Source organism: Prionailurus bengalensis, chromosome B1 (assembly GCF_016509475.1).
Source record: "Prionailurus bengalensis isolate Pbe53 chromosome B1, Fcat_Pben_1.1_paternal_pri, whole genome shotgun sequence".
Classification (NCBI taxonomy): Eukaryota; Metazoa; Chordata; class Mammalia; order Carnivora; family Felidae; genus Prionailurus; species Prionailurus bengalensis.
This window is the reverse complement of record NC_057344.1, coordinates 93,883,784-93,905,819: the sequence shown is the minus strand read 5'-3', so window position 1 is coordinate 93,905,819 and position 22,036 is coordinate 93,883,784.

Here is a 22,036-nt window from a genome sequence, read left to right as displayed (position 1 = left end):
CAAAGAAACATTATAAATAACTGCTTTCACATATTTTTCCGTATTAAAAAGTTACTATTTTACTGACTTCCTGCTTCCTCCATTTATTTCAGAGGCAGAGAATTTTCACTAAACCAATCCAAGGATTTGAGATAATTTTCTGAACCCAAGCTTTTTATTCACCCTTATTACAATTGAGTTACTTTTAATGCACTGCCAATTTAAATATTTTAAAGCAGCCATTGCAGGGTTAGTCATGTTAATCTTGTTTAATAATGTATTTTTTTAAAGTGTATTTCAGATAAGCCAATATCAAATTTATTTAAAATTGGGTTGTTTATCTATTGTGTATATTACTAAAATAATGACATTTTTATTATGCTTTGTTTGTAGCACAGTTATTGTTTAAAATGTTTTAAGGTGCACATTTTAAAACCTATACTAAATAAGGTTTTTTCCCCATGGGTAATCAAAGAGGTATTTAGAATTTGAATCTTGCCCATTCAAATTGATTTAAAATGTGGATCAGCCCTTGGTCCTCTGGGTGCATTTCCATTAACACAAAAATTACATTTAAAAATGTTGTGTCCTCTTCTACCAAGTTAAATCAATGTGTTTGCATTTTCCCTGAAGGCCAACATAAATGCAAGAATGCAATTTTAGGAGTGAAGGACCTCTATAAACAATATTCTTTTTCCAATTTCAGGAAGGTGAAACCAAAAGATTGAACATGGTAACCTTCTGAGCATCTTAATTACTTTTATGTAAAAGAAGGTACCATTTCTATACTGACCATTATATAATCCGTGAAGTTTAGCACATGAAATAAAACAAAAGCCCCAAATCTGTGCATAAGTACGGATGATAAAATACAGATATTGTAAATGCATATCTGCATTTGTATTTTAGCAAATTTCTCACTCTATTACCTGTTACATTTGCCTGTGTTTTTCTAAAGGTGAAGTATATTCTAGTTCAGCAGGAAAGTTACACCTGAAAGATAAATAGACCTCCTCGCAAGTGTCACTACATTATTTAATTGCAGCACTCACAAAATCTTGACTTACTGTATGGAAATTGACTAGTTGCAACCAATTAGCACCTGGTAGGGATCTAGAAGTTACTGTTGGGCCAAGACAATGGGTTGCTGTATATACATTTAACTTATTTTGTTCTTAGAACTTTCATCTCATGGTCAATTTAAATTATTTTTTAACGTTTATTTATTTTTGAGAGAGAGAGAGAGAGAAAGCGTGAGCACGCATGAGCAGGGAGGGGCAGAGAGAGAAGGAGACACAGAATCCGAAGCAGGCTCCAGGCTCCGAGCTTGTCAGCACAGAGCCCGCCGCGTGGCTCAAACCCATGAACCTCGAGATCATGACCTGAGCCGAAGTCGGACGCCTGACCACCTGAGCCACCCAGATGTCCCTTAGTTTAAAGATGAAGAAAATCAACCTCAGAAAGCTAAGGTAACTTGCACAAGAGAACACTGTAGTGATAGACCTGGTATTTAAAGCCAGCTCTGTTGAAATCCTGCCTCTGTGGCTACTGTCCTGTATCTGGCACACATAAATTATTGCCTGAATCAAGTCATTCACAAATACATCAACATCTTTGTTATACGGTGATAAAGTCATAAAGTGGCAGAGCTAGAAGGAGCTTTTAAAATCACTCCACTGATCCTGATGTTTTACAGATGAATAATCTGAGGGCAAATAATGTCAGAGGATATTTCTAAGATGAAAAAAAAGCTTTTAATAGCAGACATTGACTTAGAAAGCAGGGCAATTAATAAAAGTTTATGTATGGCAAAAATATCTTTCAAATACCATTTTCAGGGCACCTAGGTGGCTCAGGTTAAGTGTCCGACTCTTGATCTCAGCTCAGGTCATGGTTCCTGAGATGGAGCCAGGTTTGGGATTCTGAGCTGTCAGGGCAGGCTGCTTGGGATTCTCTCTCTCCCTCTCTCTCTGCCCCTCTCCTGCTCTCTCTCTCTCTCCAAATAAACACTAAAAAACAACACTTTCTTCCTTTACATAAATAATTTAATGTAGAAGTTAAGTCAAACATCTAAATGCTATGCCTTATGAGGTAACTTTTACTCAAAGATTAGTTATCACACATATACAGACTTGATTTCTGTCCTCTCTCACTGACCTGACATTCCTTCCTTTCAATTTATACCTTTGTTACCATAGCAATGTAGATAACACGTATGCAAAAGATCATTGGGAAATTTTTCTTGGAAAGAAAGAAAATATTTTCATTTAGACATTTACTTATGTTGTATTCTTGGGCTTTCTTTCTCAGTGGGTTATTAAAAACACGCCAAAGCACTTGGCCTTAAGGGCTTGAGGCAGGATGGCAACCCAAAATGGGATTTTGGTGGGTAAGTAGGGATTAAGCTATGTGTCAGGTGTGCAGAATCTTTCAGGGAAGTTTCAATGAAGACAGGGATCTAGCTACCTACATGGGGATGGGGAACTTCTCGAAGCTGCAGGAAGTTGCTAGGAGGGACAGCTGAAAAGACCGGTGGTGTGTGAGGAGGAAAGAGGCCTTTGAAAGAAAGACGCTGCGGAGAAAGTCACTGTGCTTCACAGTTCTACCTGACACACATGGTCAGGATGAAGTATTATTGATATTCATACCTCTTTTTTCTAATAAGGAGCAGATGATATGGAGAGTTATTTGAGGATGGTGTCATTCAATAATTTGTGGGCACAGATAATACCCGACAGTGCTGTTGGAGAGCCTGAGTGTTTTTTCAAGATGTAGGCAGTTGTAATCCCTTGAAGAAGCACAGCAGCACATAGGGCCCTGACATTTGTACACAAAGATGATGCCTTACAAAACTCCAGGAAGTGCTTTTCCATGATGACCAAGAATTGTGTAACTCTGACCTCCCTCGGAGTGCCAAAGGGGAGCACAGTGTCAGTGTGATTTATAAGTCACCTACATTCTTCTGGAGTCACAGGAGGAAAATAAAGCTGAATAAATATTAGATGGATTTTTTAATACTCTAAAATTATGAAGATATAGAAAATAATATCATCGATTATTATATTTAATGATGTTATTATGCTTTGGTTACTATGGAAAATATGAGTAGAAGGAACGTGCGCATTACATATTACTAATAGGAATTGTATAATTTATATTCTATTGCAGTAGAAATTAAAGTATAAATAAAGGCTTCAGTACTTCAAAAAATAGGAAAACAATGATATTGAAGACCATAAGGGTGCTGGGCACTAGACATGAGCAAAACTTCCTATATCATTTTGTATTTCTCCATTTTTTTATAAATATAATTTATTGTCAATTTGGCTAACATGCAGTTTGTAAAGTGTGCTCTTGGCTTTTGGGGTAGATTCCCATGGTTCATGGATTATATACAACACCCAGTGCTCATCCCAACAAGTGTCCTTCTCAATGCCCATCACCCATTTTCCCCTCTACCCCATTCCCCATACACCCTCAGTTTGTTCTCTGTATTTTAGAGTCTCTTATGGTTTGCCTCCCTCCCTTTCTGTTTGAAACTATTTTTCCTCCTTCCCTTCCCCCATGGTCTTCTGTTAAGTTTTGCAAGATCCACATATGAGTGAAAACATTTGGTATCTGTCCTTCTCTGACTGACTTATCTCTCTCAGCATATTACCTTCCAGTTCCATCCACATTGCTGCGAATGGCATGACTTCATTCTTATTGCCAAGTAGTATTCCTTTGTATATATAAACCACATCTTCTTTATCCATTCATCAGCTGATGGACATTTAGACTTTTTCCAGAATTTGGCTATTGTTGAAAGCGCTGCTATAAACATTGTGTGCTATAAACATGTGCCCCTATGAATACAGCACGCTTTTATCCTTTGGATAAATTTCTAGTAGTGCTCTTTCTGGGTCATAGGGTAGTTCCATTTTTAATTTTTTGAGGAACCTCGACACTGGTGCAGCTGCACCAGTTTGCATTCCCACCAACAGTGCAAGAGGGTTCCCATTTTTCCACATCCTTGACAGAATCTGTTGTTTCCTGATTTGTTAATTTTAGCCACTCTGACTGGTATGAGGTGGTATCTCAGTGTGGTTTTGATTTGTTTTTCCCTGATGAGGAGTGATGTTGAGCATCTTTTCATGTGTCTGTTGGCCATCTGGATGTTTTCTTTGGAAAAATGTCTATTCATGTCATGTCTATTTCTTCACTGGATTATTTGTTTTTTGGAAGTTGAGTTTGGTAAGTTCTTTATAGATTTTGGGCAATAACCCTTTATCCAATATGTCATTTGCAAATATATTTTCCTATTCTGTCGGTTGCCTTTTAGGTTTCTTGATTATTTCCTTCGTGGTGCAGAAGCTTTTTATCTTCATGAAATCCCAATAGTTCATGTTTGTTTTTAATTCCCTTGCCTTTGGAGGTGTGTTGAGTAAGAAATTGCTGTGGCTGAGGTCAAAGAGGTTGTTGCCTGATTTCTCCTCTAGGGTTTTGATAGTTTCCTGTCTCACATTTAGGTCTTTGGTCCATTTTGAGTTTATTTTTGTGAATGGTGTAAGAAAGTGGTCTAGTTTCATTCTTCTACATGTTGCTGCCCAGCTCTCCCAGCACCATTTGCTAAAGAGACTGCCTTTTTTCCATTGGATCCTCTTTCCTGCTTTTGTCAAAGATTAGTTGGCCATACATTTGTGGATCCAATTCTGGGTTCTTCATTCTATTCCATTGGTCTATGTGTCTGTTTTTGTGCCAATACCATACCGTCTTGATGATTACAGCTTTGTAGTAGAGGCTAAAGTCTGGGATTGTGATGCCTCCTGCTTTGGTTTTCTTTCTCAATATTGCTTTGGCTATTTGAGGTCTTTTGTGCTTCCATACAAATTTTAGGATTGTTGTTCTAGCTTTGAGAAGAATGCCAGTGCAATTTTGATTGGGATTGCATTGAATGTGTAGATTGCTTTGGGTAGTATTGACATTTTAGCAATAATTATTCTTCCAATCCATGAGCATAGAATGTTTTTCCATTTCTTTGTGTCTTCAATTTCCTTCATAAGTTTTCTATAGCTTTCAGCATACAGATATTTTACATCTGTGGTTAGCTTTATTCCTAGGTATTTTATGGCCCTTGGTGCAATTGTAAGTGGGATCAGTATCTTTATTTCTCTTTCTGATGCTTCATTATTGGTGTGTAAAAATGTAACCAATTTCTGTACATTGATTTTGTACCCTGCGACTTTGCTGAATTCATGTATCAGTTCTAGTAGTCTTTTTGTGGAGTCTTTCAGGTTTTCCATGTAGAGTATTATGTCATCTGTACAAAGTAAAAGTTTGACTTCTTCTTTGCCAATTTTGATGCCTTTTATTTCATTTTGTTGTCTGATTGCTGCTGCTAGGACTTCCAACAGTATGTTAAGCAACAGTGGTAAGAGTGAATATCCCTGTCGTGTTCCTGATCTCAGGGGGAAAGGTCTCAGTTTTTCCCCATTGAGGATGATATTACCTGTGGGCTTTTCATATATGGCTTTTATGATGTTTAAGTATGTTCCTTCTATCCCAACTTTCTTGAGGGTTTTTATAAAGAAGTGATGTTGTATTTTGTTAAATGTTGTTTCTGCCTCTATTTACAGGATAGTGTGCTTCTTATCCTTTCTTTTATTAACATGACGTATCACATTGATTGATTTGCAAATATTGAACCAGCCCTGAAGTCCAGGAATGATTCTCACTTGGTCATGGTGAATACTTATTTTTATGCTGTTGAATTTGATTTGCTAGTATCTTGTTGAGAATTTTTGCATACATATTCATCACGGATATTGGTCTGTAATTATCCTGTTTTGTGGGGTCTCTGTCTGGTTTGGGAATCAAGGTAATCCTGGCTTCATAAAATAAGTCTGGAAGTTTTCCTTCCATTTCTATTTTTTGGAACAGCTTGAATAGGATATGTTTTAACTCTGCCTTAAATGTCTGGTAGAATTCCTCAGGGAACCCATCTGGCCCAGAACTCTTATTTGTTGGGAGATTTTTGATAACTTATTCAATTTTTTTCCTAGTTATGGGTCTGTTCAAATTTTCTCTTTCTTCCCACTTAAGTTTTGGTAGTGTGTGGGTGTCTAGGAAATTGCCCATTTCTTCCAGGTTGTCCTGTTTGTTGGCATACAATTTTTCATAGTATTCTCTGATAATTGCTTGTATTTCTGAAGGATTTGTTGTGATAAATACATTTTCATTCGTGATTTTAACTATTTGAGTCCTCTCTCTTTTCTTTTTGAGAAGTCTGGGAAGGGGGTTAGCAATTTTGTTTATTTTTTCAAACAGACAGCTCTTGGTTTCATTGATCTGTTCTACTTTTTGATTCTCCATTGTTTATTTCTGCTCTGATCTTTATCATTTCTCTTCTTCTGCTGGATTTGGGGTTTCTTTGTTGTTCTGCTTCTAGTTCCTATAGGTGTGCTGTTAGATTCTGTATTTGAGATTATTCTTGTTTCTTGAGATAGGCCTGGATTACAATGTATTTTCCTCTTAGGATTGCCTTTGTTGCATCCGAAAGGGTTTGGATGGTTGAAAACAAACATTTTCATTTGTTTCTATATATATTTTTTAATTTCTTCCTTAATTGCCTGGTTGACCCATTTATTGTCTTAGGATGTCCTTTAACCTCCATGCATTTGGAGGTTTTCCAAACTTTTCCTGTGTTTGATTTCAAGTGTTAGCTTTGTTATCTGAAAGTGTGCATGGTATGATCTCAATTCTTGTATATTTATTGAGGGTTGTTTTGTGACCCAGTATGTGATCTATCTTGGAGAATGTTCCATGTGCACTCGAGAAGAATATGTATTCTGTTGCTTTAGGATGAAAAGTTTTAAATATATTTGTTAAGTCCATGTGGTCCAGTGTATCATTCAGGGCCAGTGTTTCTTTATTGATTTTCTGTCTAGGTGATCTGTTCATTGTTGTAAGTGGAGTATTAAAGTCCTCTGCAATTACCACATTCTTACCAATAAGATTGTTTATGCTTGTGATTAACTTTTTTTATATATTTGGGTGCTTCGAATGCAGTGCATAAACATTTATAATTGTTAACTCTTCTTGATGGATAGACCCCATAATTATTTTTTAAAATATTTTTTAGTTTATTTATTTGTTTTGAGAGGGAGAGTGTGGGAGGGGCAGAGAGAGACACGGAATCCCAAGCAGGCTCCCCATCATCAGCACAGAGCCTGATGTCGAGCTTGAACTCACGAAATGTGAGATCATGACCTGAGCCGAAACTGACTCTGACACTTAACTGACTGAGCCACCCAGGCACCCTGAGACCCCGTAATTGTTATATAATGCCTTTCTTCATCTCTTGTTACAGCCTTTAGTTTAAAATCTAGTTTGTCTGATATCATTTCATGTTTCTGATGAATAACTTAGGTTCCAAAAAACTGGAAGGCAATATCACCAAAATTAGGAGTATTATTTTTATTACATATTTGATAGGAAAAACTACAAGGTTTGCATTTACTTAAAAATGTACAGCTTTTTGATCACAATTATATTTAATGTATCCTGTGTTGTAATTGTTCCTCTTTTTGTTTTTCATCTTAATTCTACTCTACTAAATATTTTAGCCCAAATAGCTGCAATAATTCTATTTGCTTTGATTTTTTAAAACATTTCCCCACTTCATAGCCCCGATGTTGTATTTGAATGTTCTTTTGAGCCTTTTGTTGAAATTATTCAACTGCTAATATATTATTAGGTTTTATGTCCATTTTGTTTTGATATTTGTATAACCTCTAATAACATAGGGTACAATATATTATATCTTCAGATCACAAAGTATCTTATCTTTAGACTACCAGAGATCAGTCCTTCAGGGGTGCCTGGGTGGCTCAGCCAGTTAAGTGTCTGACTTTGGCTCAAGTCATGATCTCATGGCTTGTGAGTTTGAGTCCCACATTGGGCTCTGTGCTGACAGCGCAGAGCCTGCTTGGGAACTTCTCTCTGTCCCTCTCTCTCTTCCCCTCTTCCACTTTCTTTCTCTCTCAAAATAAACTTTAAAATCTTAAAAAAACTGAAAGATATTTTAATGTTCATACGAATCACCTGTGGATCTTGTTAAAATACAGAATTGTTATGGATTATGCCTCAATTCTGATGCTGATCTTTGGACAGATCTGAGTTGAAGAATTTAGAGGATGGTAAGGTAATTATAACTTCAGCTTTCTCTGTGAAGGAAGGGTTCATGAGATCAATATTACTGTAGGCCAATGATTTAAGGTGAAAGTTCAGTTTCAATCTGTTCATTCTAAATTGCTTTAGCCAAGTCACAAGTGAGGGACTCTGAAGAAGTCATTTTCATATATAAATGTTTTAAGATTGCCTCCTTCTTACCATGCCCAAAACTTATAGATTTATTACATTCTTTGTAGAGTGACAACTCAATAAACTATATCATTGTTAACCCAATTTTCTAAGCAAAAATAAAATGTAAAAGGATATCCCTAAGATCATTAAAAACAGTTTACATTTAATTTGCTTTTGCCCTATCTTCTCCTTTTTAATGGGAATAAGTTGTCAATTACTGCATCAGTTTCAGAAAGTAAATACGTTGCCTATATAAGAAAGAATACCGTCAAAAGTGGGAACACCTCGCTTTGATAATGAGAGGAAAAAAATTGTCTTGAAATTTTCTGTGAAATATAAAAATAGGAAAATGACAAACCATTACTGTAATGAAATAAACAATTTAGCAATTAAAAGCAACTTTATTTTTAAATGCACATTGCACTATATATTCTTGTTTTAGTATAAATTTAAACCTCTTTCAAACCCATAATTCATACATAATCTCTAAACATCAAAGTCAATTTCAAATATTCTCAGTATACTTACTGAAAAATTAAACAAGTATTAAAAAATGCATTTCTAATACCTTAAAAGATTGATTAATTGAAAATAAATTTTGAAGTTCTGGTTAATAGAAACATACTAAAAATAGTTTTTTTGAAGAAAAACAGCTAATACGTATTACAAAATATCAATATAGACATTTTAAGGGTAGCTTGTATTGATGGCTATGAATCTATTGATTCATATAAATATGTTTTATATTATATACAAATATAATTATTAATAATTATTAAGAATATCAGCTAATTTTCCAGTGTTTTAATTAAATTTTTGAATCTTAATTATTGGAATATTATCACTGACCTAACAAATTAGAAGACTTAAATTCAGAGGGATACTTTGGTGTGACCAGGGTCATTGAACTCATACGTAAGAAGATTGAGATTCAAACAAGCTTATCTGTTTTCACCTCTAATATTTTTATTGTAGTATCAGGCAAACTGCTCTTCTAGTTTTTACTAACTCTGACCACAAATATCCTAGAAACAAATGGAAATTGAAGTCAAATGAATGCAAGTCAAAAAAACCCACTCTTTGCTTTATCCTCAAATCTTTCCATGTGCAATTTCCATGCATATCTTATTGTATCCATTGCATGACAACCTCTGTATCTCTTTTATGCACAAATGCATGTGCATCCTGCTTAAAATTGTTCCCTTAGGGAATTTTATTTTTTTTATCCTATGAACTCACTTATCAGATTCTTTCCTTTATCCATTTCTATTTTATCTCTTCTGACATTGAAACTTTCTTGAAAGTCCCGATACATCTGTTTCGTAATATATGAGAAGACTGGCTATGACATGTATGCTTGGGGAGAGAATGACTGAAAGTCTAAACCATGAGTTTTGGCATAGCTAATGTTTATATGCTTCTGGAATGCAGTGATCAATGATTTTAGTTTTTTATAAAAGGTAATTATAGTAACAAAATTTGTGATTTTATTCAAACTCTATGGAATTTCGAAGTAATTTAAAAAAAATACTCCAGGTTGTCTTGTGATCTCAATTAATTTTACCCACTTTTGCAATTATAATTTAGCTCATTTGTCCTGTGTTTGAATGGATATTCAGCCCTTCACATACATTTGTCAATTCATCATGTTGAAATAACAAGTATATGATGTAAACTAAAACCATATTGCATAATATTAGGTATGAGTAAAATTAACTACAAACCTAAAAAACTTTAGGTCCATGTTCTAAGACTGTGTATGTACCTTGTTGGTTAAACAAAAACATCTATGGGTGTAATTAAGAGCAAATAACAAACTAACAATCTCCTATTTTTGTTATTAATTCCAATAATGCTATTAATATAAATGCTCAGAGGAAAATAAATGTTGGAGTAGGTAAAAATACAATGTTTTTTTTAGCAACTATGGATATTCTAGTTAACTAAACAAAAAGATTAGAATGGCGCATTTAAAAAAAATAAGCACTAGAAGAATACTTACTGGTTTTGTTTACACTCATAGTATAAACATATACAGATACATGCTGATTGCAAATGTGTGCTGTAAACCTATCAAATGACAAAGAAATAATGTAAAGTTTGTTCAAAGAAGATTAACAAATGTGAAGGTGTTTTGTAATACACATCGTACTCTTTTAAGTGAATTATCCCTTGAAATTTCTTTTCCGGTGAAATAGACATCAGTGGTGGTGCTTTTACTAAAAATTAGATGTATATATGTGTGTAATAATTATGTATACACAGTTTACATGAAATTTGTCTTGCCACTTTCAAAGTCAATTTTTTTTGAGAGAGAGAGAGAGAGAGAGGGCACAGTGAGCAGTGAGCAAGGGAAAGAGAGACAGGGAGAGAGAGAGAGAGAGAGAGAAAGAGGGAAGTGGGGCTCATCTGAAGTGTGGCTGCAGCTCACTCGATGGAGGACTCGATCTCACAAACCATGATATCATGATTTAAGCCAAAGTCAGATGTTTAACCAACAGAGCCACCCAGGTGCCCCTAAATGTCAATCTTTACTTCTCAAAATGAAATAAAACTGTACTTGAGCCTGGAGCAAGTCAAAACTAATATTTTCTGATTCCACAAGTCAGAACTTAAAGGCACTGTTGTTGGACTTCCTCCAAACCTCATGTAGATTTCCAAGAATTCCAAATCCATAGACAGGGATGGTTTCACGGGAGTACAACCAACAATGTCACACAGGGGCCTGCACTCAGAAGGGTGTCATGTTTGATTCAAGCTTCCTCTGTTGCCATCTGAAAATTCTTAACTATTTTTAAAGAGAAGACACTGCATTTTCAATTTTCACTAAGTTCCACAAATTATGTAGCTACTCCTGCTCATGCTGTGACAGAAGGAAGGTGAGATTATAACTGCACTTCAGGATAAACTCTGAGACTCCAATTGAACATAGCCGTTATGCCCTCAAGGATCAAGCTGAAACTTTGTATCCTTCATCTCCAACCCTCAAATTGTAATATCAGAAATCACAATATTATTTGTGGATTATACTTAGCTATTAAAAGACAAATGATCTATCATATTGAGTTTTTTTTTAATATTTATTTGTATATATCTTATTACTTTCAAATAGCACCAAAGACTAAAATAAAAATGATTCATAAGATATAATAGGCAAAACACTACCAAAGTGTGAGCCAGATACAGAAATATGAATATTGGCTTTAAAAAATTAAGAGAAAAATAATAAATGGACAAAAATAAAACAATTTTGTCTTAACTTAGATGCAATTTAAAATGTCTTTGAGAATGATATCATGCCATTTGCAGCAACATGGATGGAACTGGAAGGTATTATGCTGAGTGAAATAGGTTAGTTAGAGAAAGACAGATATAAAATGTTTTCAAACATGTGTGGATCTTGTGAAAATTAACAGAAGACCAAGGGGGAAAGGAAGGGGAGAAAATAGTTACAAACAGAGAGGGAGGGAGGCAAGCCATAAGAGAATCTTAAATACGGAGAACAAACTGAAGGTGTCAGAAACAAATTGAGGAGGGCACTTGTTGGGATGAGCACTGGGTGTTGTATATAAGCGATGAACCACGGGAATCTACCCCCAAAACCAAGAGCACACCTTAAACACTGTATGTTAGCCAGTTTGACAATAAATTATATTTTTAAAAAAATGTCTTTGGATCTTATGATGTGAATACAAATACTTGAGGAATAATTTATTAATTCCAGGAAATTAGGAGATTTTAATACAATTTACCTAGAAATCGATACATCAAAGAGAAAAAAATAATTGCAAGGATTTGGAAGATTTGATGAAAACAATTTATTAAACCCCAACTATTGTATGTATGGTAGTCTATGCTCAAAAATGAAATAATATAAATTAGTGTCAAGAGTATTCTAGTGTCCTTTCATTTATGTCTTAAGGATTCTTGATAAAAGCAGTTTTGCCAATACAAGCTTCTCTCGGGTTTTTGTCTATCAGGGTATGTGTTAATTTCTCCTATATTTTTGAAAGATAGTTGTTAGATATAATACTTTGGGTGCACAGTTTTGTCTTTCAGCCCTTTGAATATATCATTCATAAATTCTATGTCATGAATATGTCATAAACTCTATGGTTTCTGGTGAGTAGTGGTTGTTGATTCTATTGTGGATCTCTTACACATGCATTGGGCTGCTTCTCTCTCACTCCTTTCAAGATACTCTCTCTATTTTGACTTTGTGTTGTTTGATTATGGTGTGTTTAGGTGTACCTATCTTTGAGTTTATCTTATGCAAAGTTTTACTGATCTTTTTAAACATGTAGGTAAATGTTTTCCCATCAAATTTGGATGGTCATCTGTTATTACTCACAGTAGTAGTAAATTGCAGCACTCAACTTGTATAGTTTAGTTCCATCATTTTTCATTAAATGGAAATTTTTATATATCTGTACAGACAGTGGTAATAATCTAATTTTGTATTGCTCTGTCATTTACAAAGTGTTTCATAATACCTAATTAGGTAATACTTGCAGTGTTCATATAAAGGTTTCAGTATTCCCATTTCAGGTTGTTGAGAAATTCATTTCTTTGCAGTTGTAGACTGAGAATATCAGTTATTTGGCCAATTGTCAGCCTGCGGCTGCCCTCACCTTCAAGAGAATACTCAGAGTTCCTTGACTTACGCGGATCCTCAAAACGTCCACTTGCTTCCTCAAGGTGAGCAAAGGAGAAAAAGATTCCAGCAAGATTGGTGCTACAACCTTATGCAACATAATCATGTCATCATGTACATCTAGTCAAGTGCCACCTGCCATAGTTGCTGTATTCTATGGGGTATAATTAACTCACACATCCCACATACATTAAAGGCGGGGGGGTGATCACACAGGGCATGGATACCAGTAGGGAATCATGGAGCCCATCATAAAAGTTTATCAGCCATATCATTTCTCTGTAAATACTGTTAGGTAAATAGCCTAAACAAAACTTAAACACATTTCTACTCTATTATATGTTCTATGCAATCTTGCATGTATAATCACAAAAGCAATGGGTGAAAAAAATGTATGAAAGAATAAAAGATGAAAAACTAAACCCTGATTTAAAATACTAGATGTCAAGAAGAAATTTTTAAGGGGACTGCAATAAAAGCCTTCAGAAATATTATTCCCAGGTCTGTTATAAAGTACCAATAATTGGATAAAAAAGTTTTGAAGTTCATGTTAAATGTACTCAACTTTAAACCATGTTTATTTAGAATAGTGTAAGCATGGATTATAATTCTGAATTTACTGTTTCCTCTGGAACCTTGATCAAATTACTTAACTTCAGTGTCTCGCTGCTCATAAAATGGGAATGAAAATAGTCTATCTCAGAATTGTATAGGTTTTAAGATGAAACGTATCATGTGCTTAAAAGGGTACTCAGCCCACTGTAAGTATTTATAAATGTTAATCTCTTGTCAGTCACACTTTTATTATCAACACCTTGTATATTTTTAATGTTGAAATGTTTAACCAATGCTTCTCAAATCATTACCTATATTTTCACATTTTTTAACTTGAAATTCAGGAAAAAAATAGAGGAAAAATAAAGATATTTTATTTTATTTAACTATAGCATTAAAAATCCAATTATAACTTTAATTTATTCTCCTCAAATCTTCATGCTTTCAAGTTACAGAAGAAGAGTTGGCAAAAGAACACAGCTATGTTTAGATCATGGCCTCTTTGTTTATTTCTTCTTTCCCTCGTGACATTTTTATGCACATTGATAAACTTATCTATCTTTTTCTAACACAATTAGAAAATGAAACCTGCATTTTTTAAGTTTATTTATTTGGAGAGACAGAGAGAGAGAGAGAGAGAGAGAGAGAGAGAGAGAATCCTAAGCAGGCTCCACACTGATGTCCTGGAGCCTAATGCAGGGCTCAAACCCACAAACTGCGAGATCATGACCTGAGCCACCTGAGCCACCCAGGCACCCCAAGAATTGCATTTTGGTGTAAATGTGTCAATGTTAGAATTGTATTATATGTCGCAAATTTCTGTTTCTTCCTCCTCAACCAAATTCCACATTTTTTGCATTGTGCACAGTAACAAGTCTGGGGAATAAGCTTTCACTATATAATTACAAGCATTTTATTATTATTATACTTTCTCATTTAAAAAATAATGAAAATCCCTTTATGTTTTTAGCATTAGAGGTAATTTTTCTTAATAGCTACTTATTCTTTCCTTTTATGGATAAAACAAAATTTACTTTTGCAACTAAAACATTGTTGCAAAAAATTCCCTTATGCATACTTTCCTATACTTTATTCCTAAAAAGTAGATAACGGTGAAACAAATGGGACTAGGAATTAATTAATTTTAACTGCTCTTTTTCTGTTACTCTATTGAGAAATAAAATGCATATTCTCCTTCACCAACATTGGATATGAAAGATTTTTATATTCACCAGCCCTTCTGTGAACAGCATCTTAAAATGAGAATATTTTTCCTTGACTGCCTGTGACTTTGAGCCCCACCTTAACTATCTTTATCATTGGGAATTGCTCTTTTGTGAACTGTCTGTTAGCATTTTCCCGCCATTCACGCTGAGTTGTTTTTCTTTATATTAAATGGTGTAAGCTCAGTGTTTGTTGTAAGTTTCAATTTTTCATTAGCTATGTTGTAACCCTCCAACTACTTACGACACCTCTGTTGTTTTTGTCCCTTTGCATGTGTATTTGTATTTTGCTCTTTAAATTAAAAAAAAAATTTACATTTATTTTTGAGAAAGAGAGAGAGAGAGAGTCAGCGTGAGCGGGGGAGGGGCAGAGAGAGAAGGAGACCCAGAATCCGAAGCAGGCTCCAGGCTCTGAGCTATCAGAACAGAGCCCGAAGTGGGGCCTGAACCCACGAACCCTGAGATCATGACCTGAGCCGAAGTCAGATGCTTAACTGACTGAACCACCCAGGCCCCCCTTTAAATTTTCATTTCTATGCAAGAAAATATATCTGTATTTTCACTGTTGACTTTTGGAATTCATATCTTTTATGAATTTTTTATCATCCTAAACCTAATAAAAATACACTCTTTCATTTAATTTTACACTGTTGGTTAAATTATTTAAATTTATTCTTAATCTTACTCAATTGGTATTTATATGTGGATTAGTATAGAAAACTATTTTCTTCTAGATCATTTTAAAATATATCAAAATGTAACCTTTATCATACATGTATTTTTTGTATAAATCCGTTCATTTGGTAAGTATAATATTGTGATTAATTTTTTTACAGAAAGTTTATTTTACTCTTTGGCAGGTATATTCTTCCATTGTTGTCCTTATTTTAAAATGTTTTTTCTCGGGGCACCTGGGTGGCTCAGTCAGTTAAGTGGGCGACTTTGGCTCAGGTCATGATCTCACGGTCTGTGAGATCGAGCCCTATGTCAGGCTGTGTGCTGTGAGTTCCAGCCCTATGTCAGGCCGTTCAGAGCTTGGAGCCTGCTTCGGATTCTGTGTCTCCCTCTCTCTCTGTCCCTCCCCCACTCTCTGTCTCTTAAAATATGAATAAACGTTAAAAAAATAAATAAAATATTTGTTCTCAGTATTTATGCTTCTACTTTCCATTAGATAAATAATTGAGAACTCAGCAATGGTCATCGGATGCCTGTTATATGCTAGATACCTCTCTCCTAGCTGTGAGATACAGCAATGGTGAAGATTGACATGGGTAATAAAAATAAATCGAAGAATAGATCCAGTTAGTGTCAGAGCACCACTTTAACTATGTCTCATAGATGCTTACAGGCCTCTTTACATAGTTGCATAGAAATAATGCAACTTAAATTTTTATTCACAAGACCAAGGGATCTTTAATAGTAATTTAATTGAAGTGTAACTAACATACACCGTTGTATTGATTTCTGGTGTACAATATATTGATTCAACAATCCTATATACTTCTTAGTGCTCATCAAGGTAAGTGTCACCCTGTTAGGGTGCCTGGGTGGCTCAGTCATTTAAGCGTCTCTTGATTTCCGGCCAGGTCATGATGTCCGGTTCATGAGTTTGAGCCCTGCACTGGGCTCCCATTATGACAGTGCAGAGCCTGCTTGGGATTCTCTCTCTCTCTCTCAAAAATAAATAAACAAGCTTAAAAAAAAAAAAAAAGGTAAGTGTACTCTTAATCCCCTTCACCCATTTCACCTATACCCCCACCAACTTCCCCTGTGGTAACTGTCAATGTGTTTTGAGTTTGTTCATTTGCTTTGGTTCTTAAATTCTACAAATGAGCAGAATTATGTGGCATTTGTCTTTTCTTTTGTTTTTTTTTTTTAACATTTATTTATTTTTGAGAGACAGAGACAGAGCACAAGTGGGGGAGGGGCAGAGAGAGAAGGAGACACAGAATCCGAAGCAGGCTCCAGGCTCTGAGATGGTCAGCACAGAGCCTGACGCGGGGCTCAAATCCACAAACAGCGAGATTATGACCTGAGTTGAAGTCAGACGCTCAACCGACTGAGCCACCCAGGTGCCCAGGCATTTGTCTTTTCTGACTGACTTATTTCACTTAGCATAACATTATACACTGTAGGTCCATCCATGTTGTTGTAAATAATAAGATTTCATTCTTTTTTTATGTCTGAATAACATTTTACTGTATATATTTATATCTATATATCTATATAAACCACACCTATTCTTTATCCATTCACTTATGGATGGGCACTTGGGTTGTTTCCATATCTTGGCTATTGTAAATAATGCTGCAATAAACATAGGCGTGTGTATGTCTTTTTGAATTACTGTTTTTGTTTTATTTGGGTAAATACCTGATATGGAATTACTGAATCACAAATAGTGATTTTCTATCAATCTCCCATGGAAGGGACTTTTTATTTAATTGTCAGAAAAGGCTTTCTTTTTTAAAACATACTGAAGTTTTATTTCCTACTTAAGATACGATTAAATTTTCTCAATGCCCCATAACACTTGAAAAGAAAGTATATTTTTTATTATCATGATTTTAGGGTTTTGGAAGTATTCAAAAATTATGTTTTCTAGGTCTCCTGTAAGCTTACCAAATTTTGTCCTGTGGATCACTCTAGATATGACAGGTATGTGAATTTTGGCGATCTATACCCCATATAATATTTTCTATTCATGGTAAGTATTTTCTTTTGGGATTATTTCGAAGTAGTAAACTATTGTTTACTACTCATTTTATGATATATTCTCATCTTCTTTTGTAAGCCTAAATGGCTTATTTTCATCTTTTTAAAATATTAATTTGATGAGGGCTCTACTGTATTTTCTGTTTCCCACAGATAAATGTGGATGAATTTTCAGGCCTGTTGATGGGCACTCTTACAGTAGGGTATGTGCTGTCATAGCTCTGGTCTCTCAGCTTGAAAACTCTTTTCAATTTGTTTTTTTAGAAAAGATTCAACGTATGGAATCAGTACATAACTGTTGTCCCTCATGGCCAAGTCAGGTCAAGAACATTTGGTAGTTTCATAGTGGAATCTAAGTTCTCCAGGCCCCTCTGTGTTGGCTCCCTGAAAGTCCTCTATTGTGCTGTGCACTCTTGAGTAGTATAATTTGGTTTCTGTGGCGATGTCTGTCCGTGAAGGTGAAACTCAGGGAAGAAGTATTTGCTAGATAATTTTGAGATTTGTTAGGCCCTGTAGTCACATTCCATCTAGTAATCTTATATTCATACAGTTTTCCACACATACCCACAGTTCAGAACCAGTGAGAAATTGTCTTAATTTATTTATCTTCACATCTGTCTCCCTGTATCTCCTCAAAAATCATAGTCTTCTTATTTTTTAATGTTTATTTATTTAATTTGAAGGGAGGAAAGAGAGAGAGAGAGGGACAGAGAGAGAGAGAGAGAAAGAGAGAGCATGAGCAGGGGAGTGGCAGACAGAGAAAGAGAGAGAGAGAAAGAGAGAGCATGAGCAGGGGAGTGGCAGACAGAGAAAGAGAGAGAGAGAATCCCAAATAGGCTCCGTGCTGTCAGCACAGAGCCCAATACAGGGCTTGATCTCATGAACTTGATCATAACTTGAGCCAAAATCAAAACTCAGAAACTTAACTGACTGAGCCACCAAAGCTCCCCTTTAGTCTTCTTTTAAGGTTGTATAGTTGGTGGCAAGGTTGTAATTGCTGTGGAGTCAATTAACATTCACTAATAAATTTATTTAATTTACTTTCATCTAAATTTTTTTGTCTTTTTGGCTACAATTGAAAGACAGACTTTCCAAGGTAATAACCATGGTAAGAGGCCTGTGCTAGATTTACAGTTACTCTATTGTACTGTTTCCTTAGTGTCCATATCAAAGTACTATTCCAAAATAGAAAAAACAAAAAACAAACAAACAAATAAAAACACTGTAAATGATCTTGGACCATTGAGCTCAAGCTTTTTACAATTTGAAAAGTGTATAAATCTAAATCTATATGGTGATATAAAGATATCAAAAACTGGATTGTACTGATGAGTTGCTTTTGTCTACATTTTAATGAATGTAAACACCCATGACTAAACCATATATTCTTTATGGTTTAGATACTTATGTACACATATTTCATATGTAATAAATTGCACTACTAGGCATTTATCCATGGGATACAGGTGTGCTGTTCCAAAGGGGCACATGCGCCCCCATGTTTATAGCAGCACTATCAACAATAGCCAAAGTACGGAAAGAGCCCAAATGTCCATCGATGGATGAATGGATAAAGAAGATGTGGTATATATATATACAATGGAGTATTACTTGGCAATCAATAAGAATGAAATATTGCCATTTGCAACTACATGGATGGAACTGGAGGGTATTATGCTAAGTGAAATTAGTCAGTCAGAGAAAGACAAATATCATATGATTTCACTCATATGAGGACTTTAAGAGACGAAACAGATGAACATAAGGGAAGGGAAACAAAAATAATATAAAAACAGGAGTGGGACAAAACATGAGACTTAAATATGGAGAACAAACAGAGGGTTACTGGAGGGGTTGTGGGAGGGGGATGGGCTAAATGGGTAGGGGACATTAGGGAATCTACTCCTAAAATCATTGTTGCACTATATGTTAACATGGATATAAATTTAAAAAAAATAAATTAAAAAAATCACTAATAAAAGTTGTCTTTTAAAACAACTATATAGCATCATGATACCAAGGATCTTTTTGAAAAAATCATGTTCAGATAAGGTTTATGATGATGGTTTGGAGATCCTAATTCAGGAGGATTTATATAAATGAAGTTATCTATGCCCTTAAAGGGCAAATTTTAATAAGAAGATATAAAAATGTTATTAAAATACATAATTGTAATGAGAATTTTTATTTAAGAGCCATTTATAAATTGTAAATCCCCTTATGTTTCTCTGTTGATTAACTTTAATCATTTTAAAATGTAGCTGCATCAAGAATTTCCAACACTTAGGCTAGAATTATAGCACCTCGACTTGTAGCAGTGGACAAGACAGAGCTAAAGAAGTACAGAATGAGTGGGATTTTAAAATTACTGCTGATTTTCTAAACTATTCAAGTGGCATTTAGTTAGACTTGTTGAATTTGAAACTATCAAGGGTCTAAGATATCAGCCTATATGACAGATAGATTGTGTGTGTGCACGTGTGTGTGTGTGATATATAATAAAAAGATCAAACACCATGATAAATGGGGTTTTCCAGAGTTACAAAGGTGGTTCAATACTCACAAATCAGTGTGATATATCACATTAACAAGAGGCAGTATAAAAACCATATGACCATCTTATTAGATGCAGAAAAAGCATTTGACAAAATACAAAATCCATTCATGATAAAAACTCTCCACAAAATGGGTTTAGAGGGAGCATTCCTTAACATAATAAAGGCTATATATGAAAGTTTATCATATATGAAAAACCCATAGTAAACAACAAAATTAAAATCTTCTGCAAGGCAATGGAAACATCAACAAAACAAAATGGCAGCTACCAAATGGGATAAGATATTTGCAAATGATATATCTGATAAGGGATTAAATTCCAAAATATATAAAGAACTTATGCAACTAAACACACACACACACACACACACACACACACACATCAATTGAAAAATGGGCAGAAAACCAGCATAGATAATTTTCCAAAGAAGACATACAGATGGCCAACAAACACATGAAAAGATCCTTAACATCACTAATCACCAAGGAAATACAGGTGAAAACAGTCTTAAACCATGTTAAATCATCTTAAAACAGGATGGCTAACATCAAAAAGGCAAGAAATACAAAAATGTTGGCAAGAATGTGGATAAAAGAGAGCGCTCATGCATTATTGGTGGGAATGTGAACTAGAAAAACCAGTGTGGAAAACAGGATGGAGTAGCCCCAGAAAATTAACAATACAAATGCCATATGATCCAGTAATTCCACTTTGGGTTTTACTGAAAAAAATGAAAGTGCTAATTCAAAGATATATATGCACCCTTTGTTTACTACAGCATTATTTAAAATAGCCATTATATAACTGTCCACTAATAGATCAATGGGTAAAGAAAATGTGAGCTATATATATATCTCATATATTATATGTGGAATATTAATCAGCCATGAAAAGAATATCTTCCATTTGCAACAGTATGGACGGACCTAGAGGGTATCATGCCCAGTGAAATAAGTCAAACAGAAAATACAAATGCTATATGATTTTTCTTATATGCATATCCTTAAAAAAGAAATAAAATGCCCAACAACAACAAAAAAACCCAGAAACATTCAAAGGCATAGAGAACTGGTGGTTGCCAATGAGTGGGGGGGAGGGGATGGGAAAATAGGTGATTGGAGTTAAGAGGTATAAACTTGTAGTTATAAAATAAGAAAGCCATGGAGATGAAAAACACAGCATAAGGAGTGTAGTCAATAATACTGTAATAGCAATATATGATGATGGATCGTGACTACACTTATTGTGGTAAGCACTGAGTAATGTACAGAATTGTCAGATCACATTGTACGTGATTTTAAACCCAAAGGTGATATTATCATTGTCTGTCAACTATATTTCAATAATAAATTTATTTTTTATTTTGAAAAAAAGTTTTTTCTAATGGTGATTTATTTTTGAGAGAGACAGAGACAAAGTGTAAGCGGGGGAGGGGCAGAGAGAAAGGGAGACAGAATCTGGAGCAGGCTCCAGGCTCTGAGTAAGCTGTCAGCACAGAACCTGACGCAGGGCTTCCAAACCACGAGATTATGACCTGAGCCAAACTCGGACGCTTAACCAAATGAGCCACCGAGGCGCCCCTCAATATTAAATATTTTTAATAAATAAAAAGTGAAGTGAAATCTTGAAGGAAACATGATATCCCTAAAAACAATTATTGAGGCCTCCCAAGTGGGACATACATCAATCAGAAGCTGCAAGTGGCCAGTGGCAACCCAGGGTGCCTTCCCAGCTGGTAAGCTGTAGGTTCCTCAGTTGAGTGTGAAAAACAGAGTCTAGTCTGTGGATACAGAGAGATGGCTTGAGGACAATCAATTTAATCTGTCCTGCTTGTCGGTGACACTTACTCATCTGCCCCACAGAATGTCTAAAAAGGAGGTGTAGGCAACATCTGGAAGTGTTTTGCACGTAAAGTGTAGGAGTTGAGGCCACCCTCGGTCTTAGAGCTCTCCGGAAAGGGATGCTGGACTCAGGCTCCAAGTTTCCTGCAACTGTTTGGGAGAGCAGCAC